Source organism: Hippopotamus amphibius, chromosome 8, assembly GCF_030028045.1.
Source record: "Hippopotamus amphibius kiboko isolate mHipAmp2 chromosome 8, mHipAmp2.hap2, whole genome shotgun sequence".
NCBI lineage: Eukaryota > Metazoa > Chordata > Mammalia > Artiodactyla > Hippopotamidae > Hippopotamus > Hippopotamus amphibius.
In genome coordinates, this window is record NC_080193.1 from 128,425,957 (window position 1) to 128,437,982 (window position 12,026).

Sequence of the window (12,026 nt, forward strand, 5' to 3'; positions counted from 1 at the left end):
TATATTTGGGCTCTCCAGGATTAGGTGTCTCTGAGTCTGGAGGAATAGGAGAAGAAAGGGAGGGAGGAGGGGAGAAATCCTTCCAGAACAAACAGAGAGATCTGAACCAGGATGAGATCAACATGAGTAAGTCTGAACTCCCAGTGCAGAGCAAGTCCAGGGAATGTGGATGAACTGAGGCAGGATCAGTCCCATTTGAAACTGACCCAGAGGTGCCAGAAGGAGGCTTACCTCTGAGAAGCATAGTTCTCCAGGATCTTCACCCTGTCATGAGGCAACCAGTCAGCTCTTGCCAGAATCACTGTTACTCACTTTGTGAGACATCCTGCCTTTTAGAAACTGGCTGTGTATGAATGGAACTATACAATTACTTGAGTGTTTTATTGCGACCATAAAAAATTAAGTCCCATCTGATTACCGAAGAGACTAACAATTCTGGGGTGTGTGAATACAGGCTTTAACTCCGATGAACTTGGCAGAGCATCATGGACTTAGCTGAAAAACCTGACTGGGATTCCCACTGTCATCTATGTGACTGTCTAACCACATATACTTACTTTTCCCTTCAAGCTTTCTCTCCTTTAAAATCATTATTCTAAGAGGATCAACTTATGACCAGAAGAATGGATAATCTGAGTTACTGATTAATCACACTTAGAGCATCCTGGGGAAGACTGGATGTTCTAATTTTTCAGATGTATTCTCCAGTGAGTACACTAGAATTTAATGTCATCTATATAAATGTATATACATAGTACACCCAATCAAATGATGTTTTCATCCCACCATGTTAAAATAATTGCTTTTACAAAAGAAAGGCAATTTTTCTCCATGCAATAATTCCCAGTCCTAATTCTGTAGCATCTTAACTTGGATTTCATAAACTCTCAAAGTGGTTTTAAATTTTAATAATAAGTATCACAGAGCAGGGTCAGTTAGAACAGAGATCACAAAAAATGAAAGCATAAGAGGGTGTCACAACTCTGAAAATACTGAAAATCACTAACTCAGTGGTTGAATACAACCATTTGAATACTTGAGTAGTAAGACTAATTTTTTTTCTAATTTTTAAAATTTTACTTGGGAAATTCCCTGGCTATCCAGTAGTTAAGACTCCACACTTTCAGGGCCCAGGTTCAATCCCTGGTCAGGGAACTAAGATCCTGCAAGCCACAGGGCACAGCCGAAAAAAAAAAATCCAAATTAAAATTTTAAAATATTTTTAAACTATTAATTGCTGAAAGCATATATAGTACCATCAGCTAATCATCCAAAGTGGAACTACAGGGAGGAAGAAAACCTTAAAGGGAGTATTATTTTACTTGTTAAAGTTTTCAGCCTTCCAGCCCCCTAAAATGGACTTTTGCCCTGGGTTTTTAAAAAAACAAAAAAAAACCCAAAAAAACCCCACAAAGTTTAGAATTAGATAGATGTGCGGTAGAACTCTGCCTCTACCTCTCAGTAACCCTGAATCAATCACTTTTCTCAGACCATGGCATTTCCAGACCCAAAATGAAACATCCATTCTGTTATCAAATGTCTCAAAATTGATAGTCCAAAAGCTATCATGTTTGCACAGTATTATTTGATTTCTTTAAGTCTTACTTCCAAGTAACAGATATTTCAACACAGATGCAGTATGATCCAGGGGAGAGACCCCAGTTAGAGAGCTCTACTAGCAAATCTGAACTGACTAACTGCCAGGGCTGGGCAGGGCACTGAGCCTCTCCGGCCTGTTTTCTCACTGGCAGTAATACCCATTCTGTGTAGCTGCTGGGACGTGGGAGATGCTGTGAAAGGCCTTGCACAGTGCCCAGTACCTGGTATATAATACTCAGTAGATGGAAACTATAGTTCTCTAATTATTAAGAAATCTTGATGTATTTAATCATCTACTTTTTCAGCCTTTGTAGGTAGGTATGCTTCCCTCAATAGTTTTCCTCTCCCCGTTTTCAGAATTGTTTTACATTATATCTTCATTAGTTTTGCAGAATAACTGTAAATAATGTATTGTCAATCCATAAATCCTTATTTTGTGAGTTTCTTTGTGTATGTTGTTTTTTTTTTCCTCACTCCTCTAGTTGCTGCTTTTGATTTGGCCATTTTTGCAAGATTTTATCTTCTTAGTAAGTGATATAATTTTCTTTTAAACATTTTTTTTTTCACAAGGAGAATATTTAAGTTATTAAAAGACAATACTTTAAATTTTTTGGCACTTATTAGAAACTAGAGTTTCTGGGACCTATTTATTCAGTTCTAGCCTCACTTTGGAAGGGTCCTAGAATATACATTACTGTGGTGGCCACTATCTTCTTTCAGATCTTACCTACTGCATATCAAATAGACTCAGGATACCTACAAATCTTAATTTTAAAAAATTAAATCTACTTATAAAAGGATTAACCTCATTAGAAAAGAGACCTTTGGACTTTTTCTGGATTTTTCTATCTTTTAGGTTTATACTATTATTTCTCAACTCCGATCTTTTTCTAGCCCTAATTTACACTACTCTTCTTCCTCTCTTCACAAAAGTTAAAAGTCTATTTTTCTGATGCAATATAGAAAAAAATATCATTTGTTTTGTCATGACCTGAATATGACCCCCCCGAAAAAAATACCCCAGCCCTCAACAACTTCCTTTGCCAAGCTTGCTGCCCTAATATTTATTTACGCTAGTATTATTTCAGCCTCCTTAACACAGATTAGTGAATAAACTAATAAAAATGTGCTTTATCATCATGTGTATTAAAACAATACCACTTGGATTACGGTTCTCCAATTATTTTTTTTTTCTGCAAGTCTTATCTTCAAAAAAAAAGGGGGAAAGCTCTGGTTTGATGTATTTGTTTATAGCACCAAGGTCAAAGATTCAAAGATTCTGTTCCTGAACAGACGGCTGTCCTACTATGATAGATAAGATCTGTAAGACTAGCTAGAGACTAGGTATGAATAGAACTAACTAGTATTGTGTCTACCATAGCTATTTTCTTCCTTCCTCCAGGGCTGCTACCAGAAAGCAGACTATCTCGTCTAGAATAGGTTGCTGGGCTCAGTGAAGAGGACCTTCAGTCACAGATATCTGAGAGAAGCCAACTTTAAGAGTCTAAAAGACAGAGAAGCAATTGTTTCACTTTTTTCCCCTCCCTCTCCTTTATCACATAAAGAACATAACTCTCTAAAGCTCAGGTTAAAATTAAAATGAACTAGTTAAATGAGACATTATTTGTACTTCAATACTTCAGTTAATGAAAAGAGACTTCCATGACATACTTTCTTATCAGAAATGTTGTTACTAGAAGCAAAATAGAGGAGGAACAGGAATGTAGGGGGTAGGGGCTCTTATGCCACGGAAATGCTGTGTGTAAATGTGTCTGTGCTCAAACTGAAGCCCAACTAGGAAACTCAAAGTAGGCACAATCCAGGACATGGGTCACTGCAGGGGCTTCTGGTGTCAAATGATTAGAAGCTTCTAGCGTTGAATGATTGGAGCCAGGAGGACGAAAATGGGGCTAGAATCTAGCTAAAGCAAAGAAACATGGAGAGGGCACATTTCTATGGGCTGCCTGGAAGAGGAATTCACAGGTATTTGGGGGATGCAGGTGGGGATGGGGGAGAAAGCAGCTGCTGGTAAGTAAACAAGGCTTATTCAGCCAGCACGCCCACTCATCCCTAGATCCTGTTTCTGCTCAGCTCGTTTCTACTCTTGAACCATTTTCTGTCAAACAGAAAGTATCTCACCTTCCTGACTGCTAACAAACAGTACAATTTTGGACAAACCTAGAATGAAGGTTCCCTGAGAAAGGGAAATATGAGAGTTAAAAACCGCTAACCTTGATGTAACATGAAAAAAAAAATGGGGGCATTAAAACTAGATAAGACCAAAGGAAGACTCTACAGTATGTATCACTGAGCAGGAGGCAACGCTACCCGTGGACGAAAGTTACCGAAAGAATTCCGGGTTATCAGAGCTGCCTAACGAGAAAATATTCCTCCCTGTTTAGTCGTGAGTTCTCCATCACTGAGAGTGATCAACGGGAGTGTGGGTCGGAGACTAGGAGAGCAGAATGAATAGTTTCGTAAAGATCTGCTCCAACCCTATGAGTACCCCATGACTAACTGACCTCTTCCTTCCCTTCTGAGGGATACAGTCATGAACCTGACACTGAGAGCCCCCTCCCTTGTGTAGGAACACAGTGATCAACATCAGTGATGGGAATAATGGCGAAGACTGGGCATCCTCCCAAATTTCTCCTCCCAAACTGGCTGAGAAGGTGAGAGCCATATTTCAGATTTCAATCTGCAACTACCCTCCCCCCTCTTCTCAACTTCCAAAGCAAAGAACTCTGCGGACCTCAAAAGCCACAGTATGCCCCAGAGAATAAAAACTCTTTGGATGATGAACTACCCCTATTTGTTTCTAAGCATAAGGGAATTGCATTACCCCACGCAGCGGGCTGGGCTGTGAAGTGGAATGGTGCAGTACCATCTACCAGAACCAGGCCCATGCTCCTCAAATGTGGGTTTTCCACAGGTGGGGTACCCAGCGCTGTGCAGATATATGAATAAACACATCTTACAGCATCAGTTTGAAAGATCTGGAGGAATAAACATGCTTAACATCTATTTGTATTGGTTTGTTCAATAAAGTCAAGCAGGACAGAAGACAATGCCAAAGTCACATGAATTTTCAAGATTAAATGCAAGATTTGAAAAATAGTGCTTGCTTACATTGGGGGTATTTATGGCTATACCTACAGATCCCTGAAGGAATACATTCTTCCCCACAATAGGACCCTTTGGTAGAAAAGTTTAATAAGCAAAGATTTACTCTGTGAGCTTTAGGCAGCGATCCTTGCCTTCTGCTTTGGTTTTCCTCTACAGAAGTCCAAAGATGAGTCCACAAAGAAGAATGTTGGTCCCTGAAGGTAATCTGGACTCAACATTAGATGTAAGAATGGTTCCAGTGCTGGTCTTCTAGGTCATAATCTTCCACTACTCCTATAGCTCCCAAATTCTTCAAATTTAAATGCACTAATTTTCAGATTCTCCCCACAAGAATATTACAAAGCTGTGTATAACCACAGAGGTACGCACAGAGCTGCTTCAGAAATCCTTATATGCAAAGCAGGGGAATAGTTATGAAGATCTGCTAGCCAAACCCACACATGTAAGTATGATTTGGGAACAGGGCAGGCTACCAAGGGCAAGCCTTAGCTGGGAACAGGTGAGACAGGCAGCTTTCTTTTATATAACTTGAGATTGTGGAAAACCCCTTCTCTACCACTCAGTGACAGTGGCTAAAGTTTCGGGCACTGGCTCAAGCATTTCCATGTGCTGTCTCATACCCTTCTGCTTATGAAGCAGGGATTACTGTTCTCAATTTGCATGTGAGGAAACTGAGGATCAAGGGGTAAAAGTTGCCCAAGCCAACTACCTAAAGTGACACAACTGAGATTCAAATTCAGGTCTGACTTCAAAGTCTTATTTTTTCCATCATATCACGTCTTTTTTCCACTGTAACATTCTGCCTCCTCCTTCTAATTTGCCTTTTTTTTCCTTTAAACAAACATTTTTCTTATTATAGTAATTACTAGATTGCTTACCATCCATCTAAAGTTCAATTTCAGGCTTCAATTTCCTATTAGCCATTGTGATGTTCGGGTTAGGGTGTCAAATCTGTGGCTGCTTTGTTCTCACAGAATCTTCTACTGTGTTGGGATTACTTAACTGCTATTAGGGTATAATCGATGGTTCAGCTGTCCGTAGGAGGGTCTGACACAAAAGCACCCACGTATCAATCAAACCAATCTAAGCTCTAGCATTTATAGCTCTCTTTCCTTAACAGGTACAGTTTTCTGGTCACAGCTGGAACCCTGCTTATTCGTGTGTAGTGGGGCAAGGTTAATAGCCACAAAAGAAGTAGCCTAAATCTTCCCTGCAGTAAGACCAAAAGATGCCTTAGCTGTTCCTATTACATTTAGATAGAGAAGACAACCTCCCTGTCAACCTGTCCTGGGTAGAATAAAATGGAAAACAAATGATCCAAATTGACTTTTATTTCCAACATCTCTGGATACAGATATAAGGCTATCTTATTCCAAGAAGGCCTATATCACCATAGACACCCTTTTCTGGTTTAAAAAAAAAAAATCACTGATTCTCTCCTTTTTCTTCTCTGAATCTATCAATTTCTAAAAGCAACTGTCCACTTTTCTCTTTCACTCACACTAATAGCTGCACTCCATATCTGACCCCTTTTCATGAAACATCACTGTAATTTCTCCAGTGTTTTCTCTGATGACTAGATTATTCACTCCATGCCCTCTTAACTCCTGTTTATAATTTTGTAGCCCTATCAAAGTCAGTTTCACTGTTCATTCTAGATAGGCACTCAGCCAATATATTGCCAATAACATTCACTCTTGTGCTAACTTAAAATACACAGTGTAGCCTGCCAAGATTCCTTATTTGGCAAGGAGGTCCCTTAGTTCCCAAGATCTTTGACCATCCATTTTTAGATCCAAATCCTCAGTGCTTAATATTTGGATATTTCTCTCTCTCTCTCTTTTTAATTTGTCCTTATGTGTTCCCTAAAAGAATAAGAAAAAGAGATCATTTATTTGCTTTTCTGGACAAGAAAAAAAATGTCCTTGCCATTATTGTCATTTATTCTGAAATTATTACCACTAAAACTTTTGACATAATATTTTCCAGGTAAAAAAACTTCCCATAATAATCTCAAAAAAGTTATAAAGAATTAAATTGTGAAAGATTAACATAAACAGTACACATTGCTCTAAAAGACCATGTTTCTTTATCTTAATTCTCTCTTTCCAAACAAACTAAATTGGCATTCATTTACAATCTCCCAAATCTCTCACTATTGTAGCAGGAACGTAAAACAAAGGCTCCACAAATGGCTAAAACCATAATTAAAATGCAGCCATCCATATTTTTTGAAAATCAAAAAACGACATGAAATTTCATTGTGGAGATGGGCCTGCTACAAAGAAGACTTTAACTGTCTTGGATCACTTGTTTATTTTTTGTCTAAATGTGTCTGTAGGTTTGGTTCCACTGAATCCTAGCTGTTCACTTCAACGGAGGTCAGGAAAGCAAGAAGGCTCTCCCCAAACAGCTTTAAGGTAAAAATACGAATATACTTTAACAACCACCTTAGTTAAAAAACCATCGAATTAATTTTGTAAGTCGATTCTAACACACTACCATTCATGAGAAGCTGCTTATTGTAATATCACTGGACTAGGACACTACAAGGCGTTGCTTTCGTTATTAAAGAAACTAACAAAAATAGTCATTAAGTTTCTCCATAAACAGTGCTTATGCAAGACCCGGAGGCGCATCAGAAACGGACATTTTTCACCAGTCTAACAACGATCGCCCCATTTCGTAAGCAATTTGATGTCCTCCGGCCAGTTCTGGATTAAAGTTTGTCTGCAAGCTGTCAGGAGCAAGCGCGGCGCTGGCGGCCGCCTCAGCGTTCACCTCCGGGCCTGGTGCAGGACCCCCAGGCACCCGGGGACGCCACCGGCCGCCCCAGCGCCCGCAGAAGGCACGGGGGCCGCTCGAGATGCGGCAAGGCGCGAGCTCCACGCCTCCCGGGGCGGTGCAGGCGCGGCCGCCCTCGGCGGGAGGCGAGCTCCCGGGCCGGCCTGCAGGAAAGCAGAAGTTCGTGGGCTCTCTACGCACGCAGGCATCCCTGCCGGCAAGCGGCCTGCACGCGGAGCTGACCGGGGAGACTCGCGCTCCGGCGGCCGGGGAGGGGAAGCGGCGACGCGGAGGCGCCGCACGCCCGCCCGCCCGCCCGGGCCGAGACCGCCGGAGACGCTCCGGCCGCTCCCCGCTCTTCCGGGCGCCAACTTCTGCGTGGGGCCCGCGCGCACTTCCCGAGCCGCTCCGGGCCGCGCCACGCCGCGGGAGCCGGGGACACCGGCCGCAGGTCGGCCAGGAGTGCCCCGTGGGGGCCCCGGCCCCCGGCAGGGCCTGGGCCCGCGCCGCCGGGACGCGCGGCGGGCGCGGCGGGCCTGCCCCGCACCCTCTCCCCCGCGGCCCTCCGCCTGGCGCCTCACCTGGCTCCCGGGCCGGGCGCGAGAGGCAGCCGGGGGCGCCGAGGCCCCGCGCGCGGCGAGGGCAGGGGCGGCGAGCGGGGTTCCAGAGGACGGCGGCCGGCGCGGCTCCCACGCTTCCGCCCGAGTCAGGAGTTGAACATTCCGCCTCTCCGCCCCGCGCCAATGAGGAAGACAGTCACCGCAACAGCACCACCTACCTCCGAGCGCGGAAAGGCCGGGCCTCTCGGTCCGCGGCCCCCACTCCCGCGGGCCCCGCCGCCGCGCAGACGCGCCCGACAGGCGGGCGAGGGCGGGCGCTCGGGCTCCCAGGCTGCACCCCGGGGGCACCTGCCGGGCCGCGCCCGGGGAACCTCCCAGGCCGCCGCAGCCCTCACACGGCACCCCATTCCGTGGGGGCGCGGGTAGAGCGGGATGTGCCCCTGCCCCCCTTGGTGCCTTCACATCTTTTTAACAAGTGAACACCACGTATTCCCTCACAGCCTTATCAGCAAACGTTTACTATGAAAAAGGCGCTGGGATACAAAGACACGGGAGGCTGCTCCGTGCCAGACAGACGTTAATTACCTACTCGGGAAGGGGGGCCGGCGTGTGCAGATATTTCTGGGGAGAGAGGGCTGAGGGCTGCCTCAGCGGAACCATCAGTGGGCGCCTGTGGAATTTTGAGGAGGGGTCATGGTCCCCTTCCCCGGTTGAAGACTTTAGCAAAGCCCTGAATCATCATCTGTGCACACTGGGGGACTGTGGAGAGTTAGAATCAAAGCGGTGGAGCAGGCGTTTGTGGTTCTGTTTTTAATGCTGGTTTCGAGAGACAGCAGTCCACGATGGTTGTAGAATGGGTTGCCAGGGCAAAACTGGGAAGCAGCATGTTGTTACCACCTCGTTATGCAATTGTGAGGAACTGAGTTGGCGTGTTCAGAATAGAATTAGGAAAGAAGAAATGGACTTGAGAGACGTCATTCAGAAAGAAGCCACAGGGATTGGTGATTCACTAGATGTGGAAAAGAAGAAGAAAGAGTTAGAGATGATGCCAAGATTTCAGACCTGAGTGACTGGAAGAATGATAGTGTCACTGACAGAAACAGAGATACTGGTGGAGTAGGAGCTGGCTTCCTGTAGAATTTTTGGTCATGGGAGGGAAAACAGGTAGAGATGCAACAGTTGAAGTATGAAACCGATTCAGAAAAGAGGGAAATATAAAATTTGTAAATCATCATATAGTTAAGGATATGGAAGTGGAGAGATGAGTGAACAGAAGTTAAAAAAAACGCTTTCTAGTCTGTGATGCAGATTATTTGAATTTTCCCATTGATAAGGACTAGGAATTTTAGCATCGATAGAGAAATTAGGATTGGTGAAAACTGTCTTGGCTTAAAAAAAAAAAAAAAGGAATTAAGCCTCCTAACCATTAAAGGGAAAACTAAGGCTCTTTAGCATAGACCTAGGTATAGGGTGACTCCAGTTATTTTACCTCAACTTCAAAGGCACTAGATTGTGATGGGAAGGACACTAGAATGGGAACAGAGAACCTGGCTTCTGGTTTTAGACCTGCCACTTATCAGCTGGGGTATTTTGCTAGATAGGCCTTGGTTTCCTCTTCTGCAAAATAAGAAGCCCCAATTAAATGTTAGCTGAAAGTTCCAGCTTTAAAACCATGAATAATACTGCTTTAAATTTGGAGCATATGTTGTAATATTTTTAGCCACGATCCCCTTCCTTTCTATCCATTCTTCGTTTTATTCTTCACATACTTAGGCTAAGAAAGTAACCAGCAGGAACAGTGAACACTAAAGGGTAGTCTCACAAATATGCTTAAATGATAAACCCATAGGGGCTCTTTTCTCTTTTCTTCCCATTTAGATCGCAAGTTCCTTGAGGTCATATCTTATATCTCATTTTATGTGAAATAAACACATAATAATTGTGTGATAAATTGTTTTCTTCAAGGCTGATTTTTCTCTGGTCAACCTGCCTGTTTCCTTGTGACTATACCGATCTCTTTAGGCCCCAGACTTAATAAATATACTCTGGTCCTTATGCCGGTGGTCGACTCAGCTTTTTCAGACTTTCAAATCTTTTTGAAAGAATATTGGTTAATTCTCACCATGCACAGAATAGGTTTACAGATGTAAATAGTAATAACAAAAGAGACCTAGTCAAACCTCTGTTATCAAGCTTTCCTATTCCTTTACTTCACATGTCTCCATACTAAAAATAGATGTACTCTCAGCAGTGAGGTGACTTAGGAGTCCTTAGCACCCTCTTATATCCAAGAATACCCTCCAAATAAACATGCAGCGTCAGTAAAAACAGTGTATTTGCTATGCAAATATAGCTTAAAGAAAAAGTCTCGTAGCCCCTTGTTCAAGCACTTTGTTGCCCCTAAGAAGTTCTGGAACTGCTATCAGTGGATCAGAGAAGTGCAGGCATAAATTCCGTTTAGGATGGAAGGAAAGGCAACTTAAAAGGAAGAAAGCATTCTAAGTATTCTTTCCTCTCTTTATAGCAATAAGAGCTGTGATGCTGGTACCCACAAGCATTTTTTCTAGCCATCTCAGTTCTCCGTCTTAGACTGTGAGTGATCTGTGTCTGGATGATAACTGAGAATTAACCAGCTTTTATACAAACGTTGATGCTTTACCTTCTGCACAACTCTGGATCTCTGGGAAACAAAAGCATACAATCAAACATCTTTTAAGATAAGTAACCATTACCTTAAACTCACAGATGAAGCCCAGGTCACTTTTTGAGCTTAGATTTCACATCTAATTTGAGGACTGAAGAATTCACAGGAGTATTTCGGGTACTGAATTTGCTTAGGTGTTCCAGGACATGAAAAGGGCAGCAGGGCAAGAACAAAAATTGGGGACTTTCGCAAAATTTATTCAACAAGCATTTACTGAATGGCAGGCACTGTGCTGAGCTTTGTGATTACAGCAGTGACCTAGACGTGGTCCCTCCTCTCACAGAGTTTTCAGAGTGCAATGGAAAAGCTAGTGAAGGTACAAGCAGTGTGCCAAGAGGGCAAACATGGGGACCTACAGTAGGCCACCTAACACGGTTTGGGGAAGCCAATAAAGGCTTCCAAGATAAAGAAGCTCAAAGTCCATTTGAGAAGAATAATGAGAATTTGCTGGACAGACAGGCAGGAGAGCTATTCCAGGCAAAAGGGACAGCAAGTACAAAGGCCCAAGAGCATTTAACAAGTTCAAAGACTAAATCTCCTAGCAGCTAAGTAAAGACATTGCCAGGAGGGAATAATAACCTTCACAGTGGTGGCGGTAGTAGTAGTAGTCGTGGTACCAATAATAATAACAATGATGGCTAATATTTTTCAAGAACTCGTGCCATGCACTGAGCTAAGAGTTTTACACAAGCTCACTCCACCTAATCTTCAAAGTAACCCAACAAGGCAGTTTGAATCATCATCCTAGGCTGTAGGGCAGGAAGAAGCCTTGGAACTCTTAGGCAACTCATCTTCCCTCAAGGAGCAAGACATAAACTTTAGGGCTTGTTCTTTCAGATTAAGCAGTTCTCCAACGTTTTGATCTCAGGATTCCTTCACACTCTAAAAAATCCTTGAGATACAATAAATAAGCCATGGGGATGTAATATACAGCATAAGGTATATGGTCAATAATATTGTAAAAACTGTATGGGGACAGACTTACCGTGGTAATCATTTCATAAGGTATGCACATGTCAAATCACGGTATCACCTGAAACTAACAACATTGCATGTCAACTGTATTGCAAACTAAATTTTTAAAATATATGTGTAAATAAATAAGTCCTTGAGGACGTCAAACAGCTTTTTATTTGTGTGAATTATACCTGTCAATATTTATCATATAAGAAATTAAAATGAAATCTAATTCATTTAAAAATAATAAAGCCACATATATTAACATAAATAACATATTTTTTTTTAATTTTTTT

At 42.7% G+C, this 12,026-nt stretch overlaps 1 protein-coding gene across 4 annotated transcripts in view; it reads right to left on the reverse strand.

The window, feature by feature from the left end:
- The window catches only part of MAP3K20 (mitogen-activated protein kinase kinase kinase 20), a 167,531-nt gene extending 159,162 nt beyond the window's left edge, over positions 1-8,369 (reverse strand). For 2 of the 4 annotated variants that reach the window (XM_057746907.1, XM_057746906.1), the window contains exon 1: positions 8,091-8,264. The gene's annotated coding sequence lies outside the window, so the exon portion shown is untranslated. Of the gene's footprint in view, positions 1-8,090; positions 8,265-8,287 lie in introns of those variants that run through there. The other 2 variants (XM_057746904.1, XM_057746908.1) reach the window with 2 other exon arrangements.
- Positions 8,370-12,026: the final 3,657 nt, after the last annotated feature.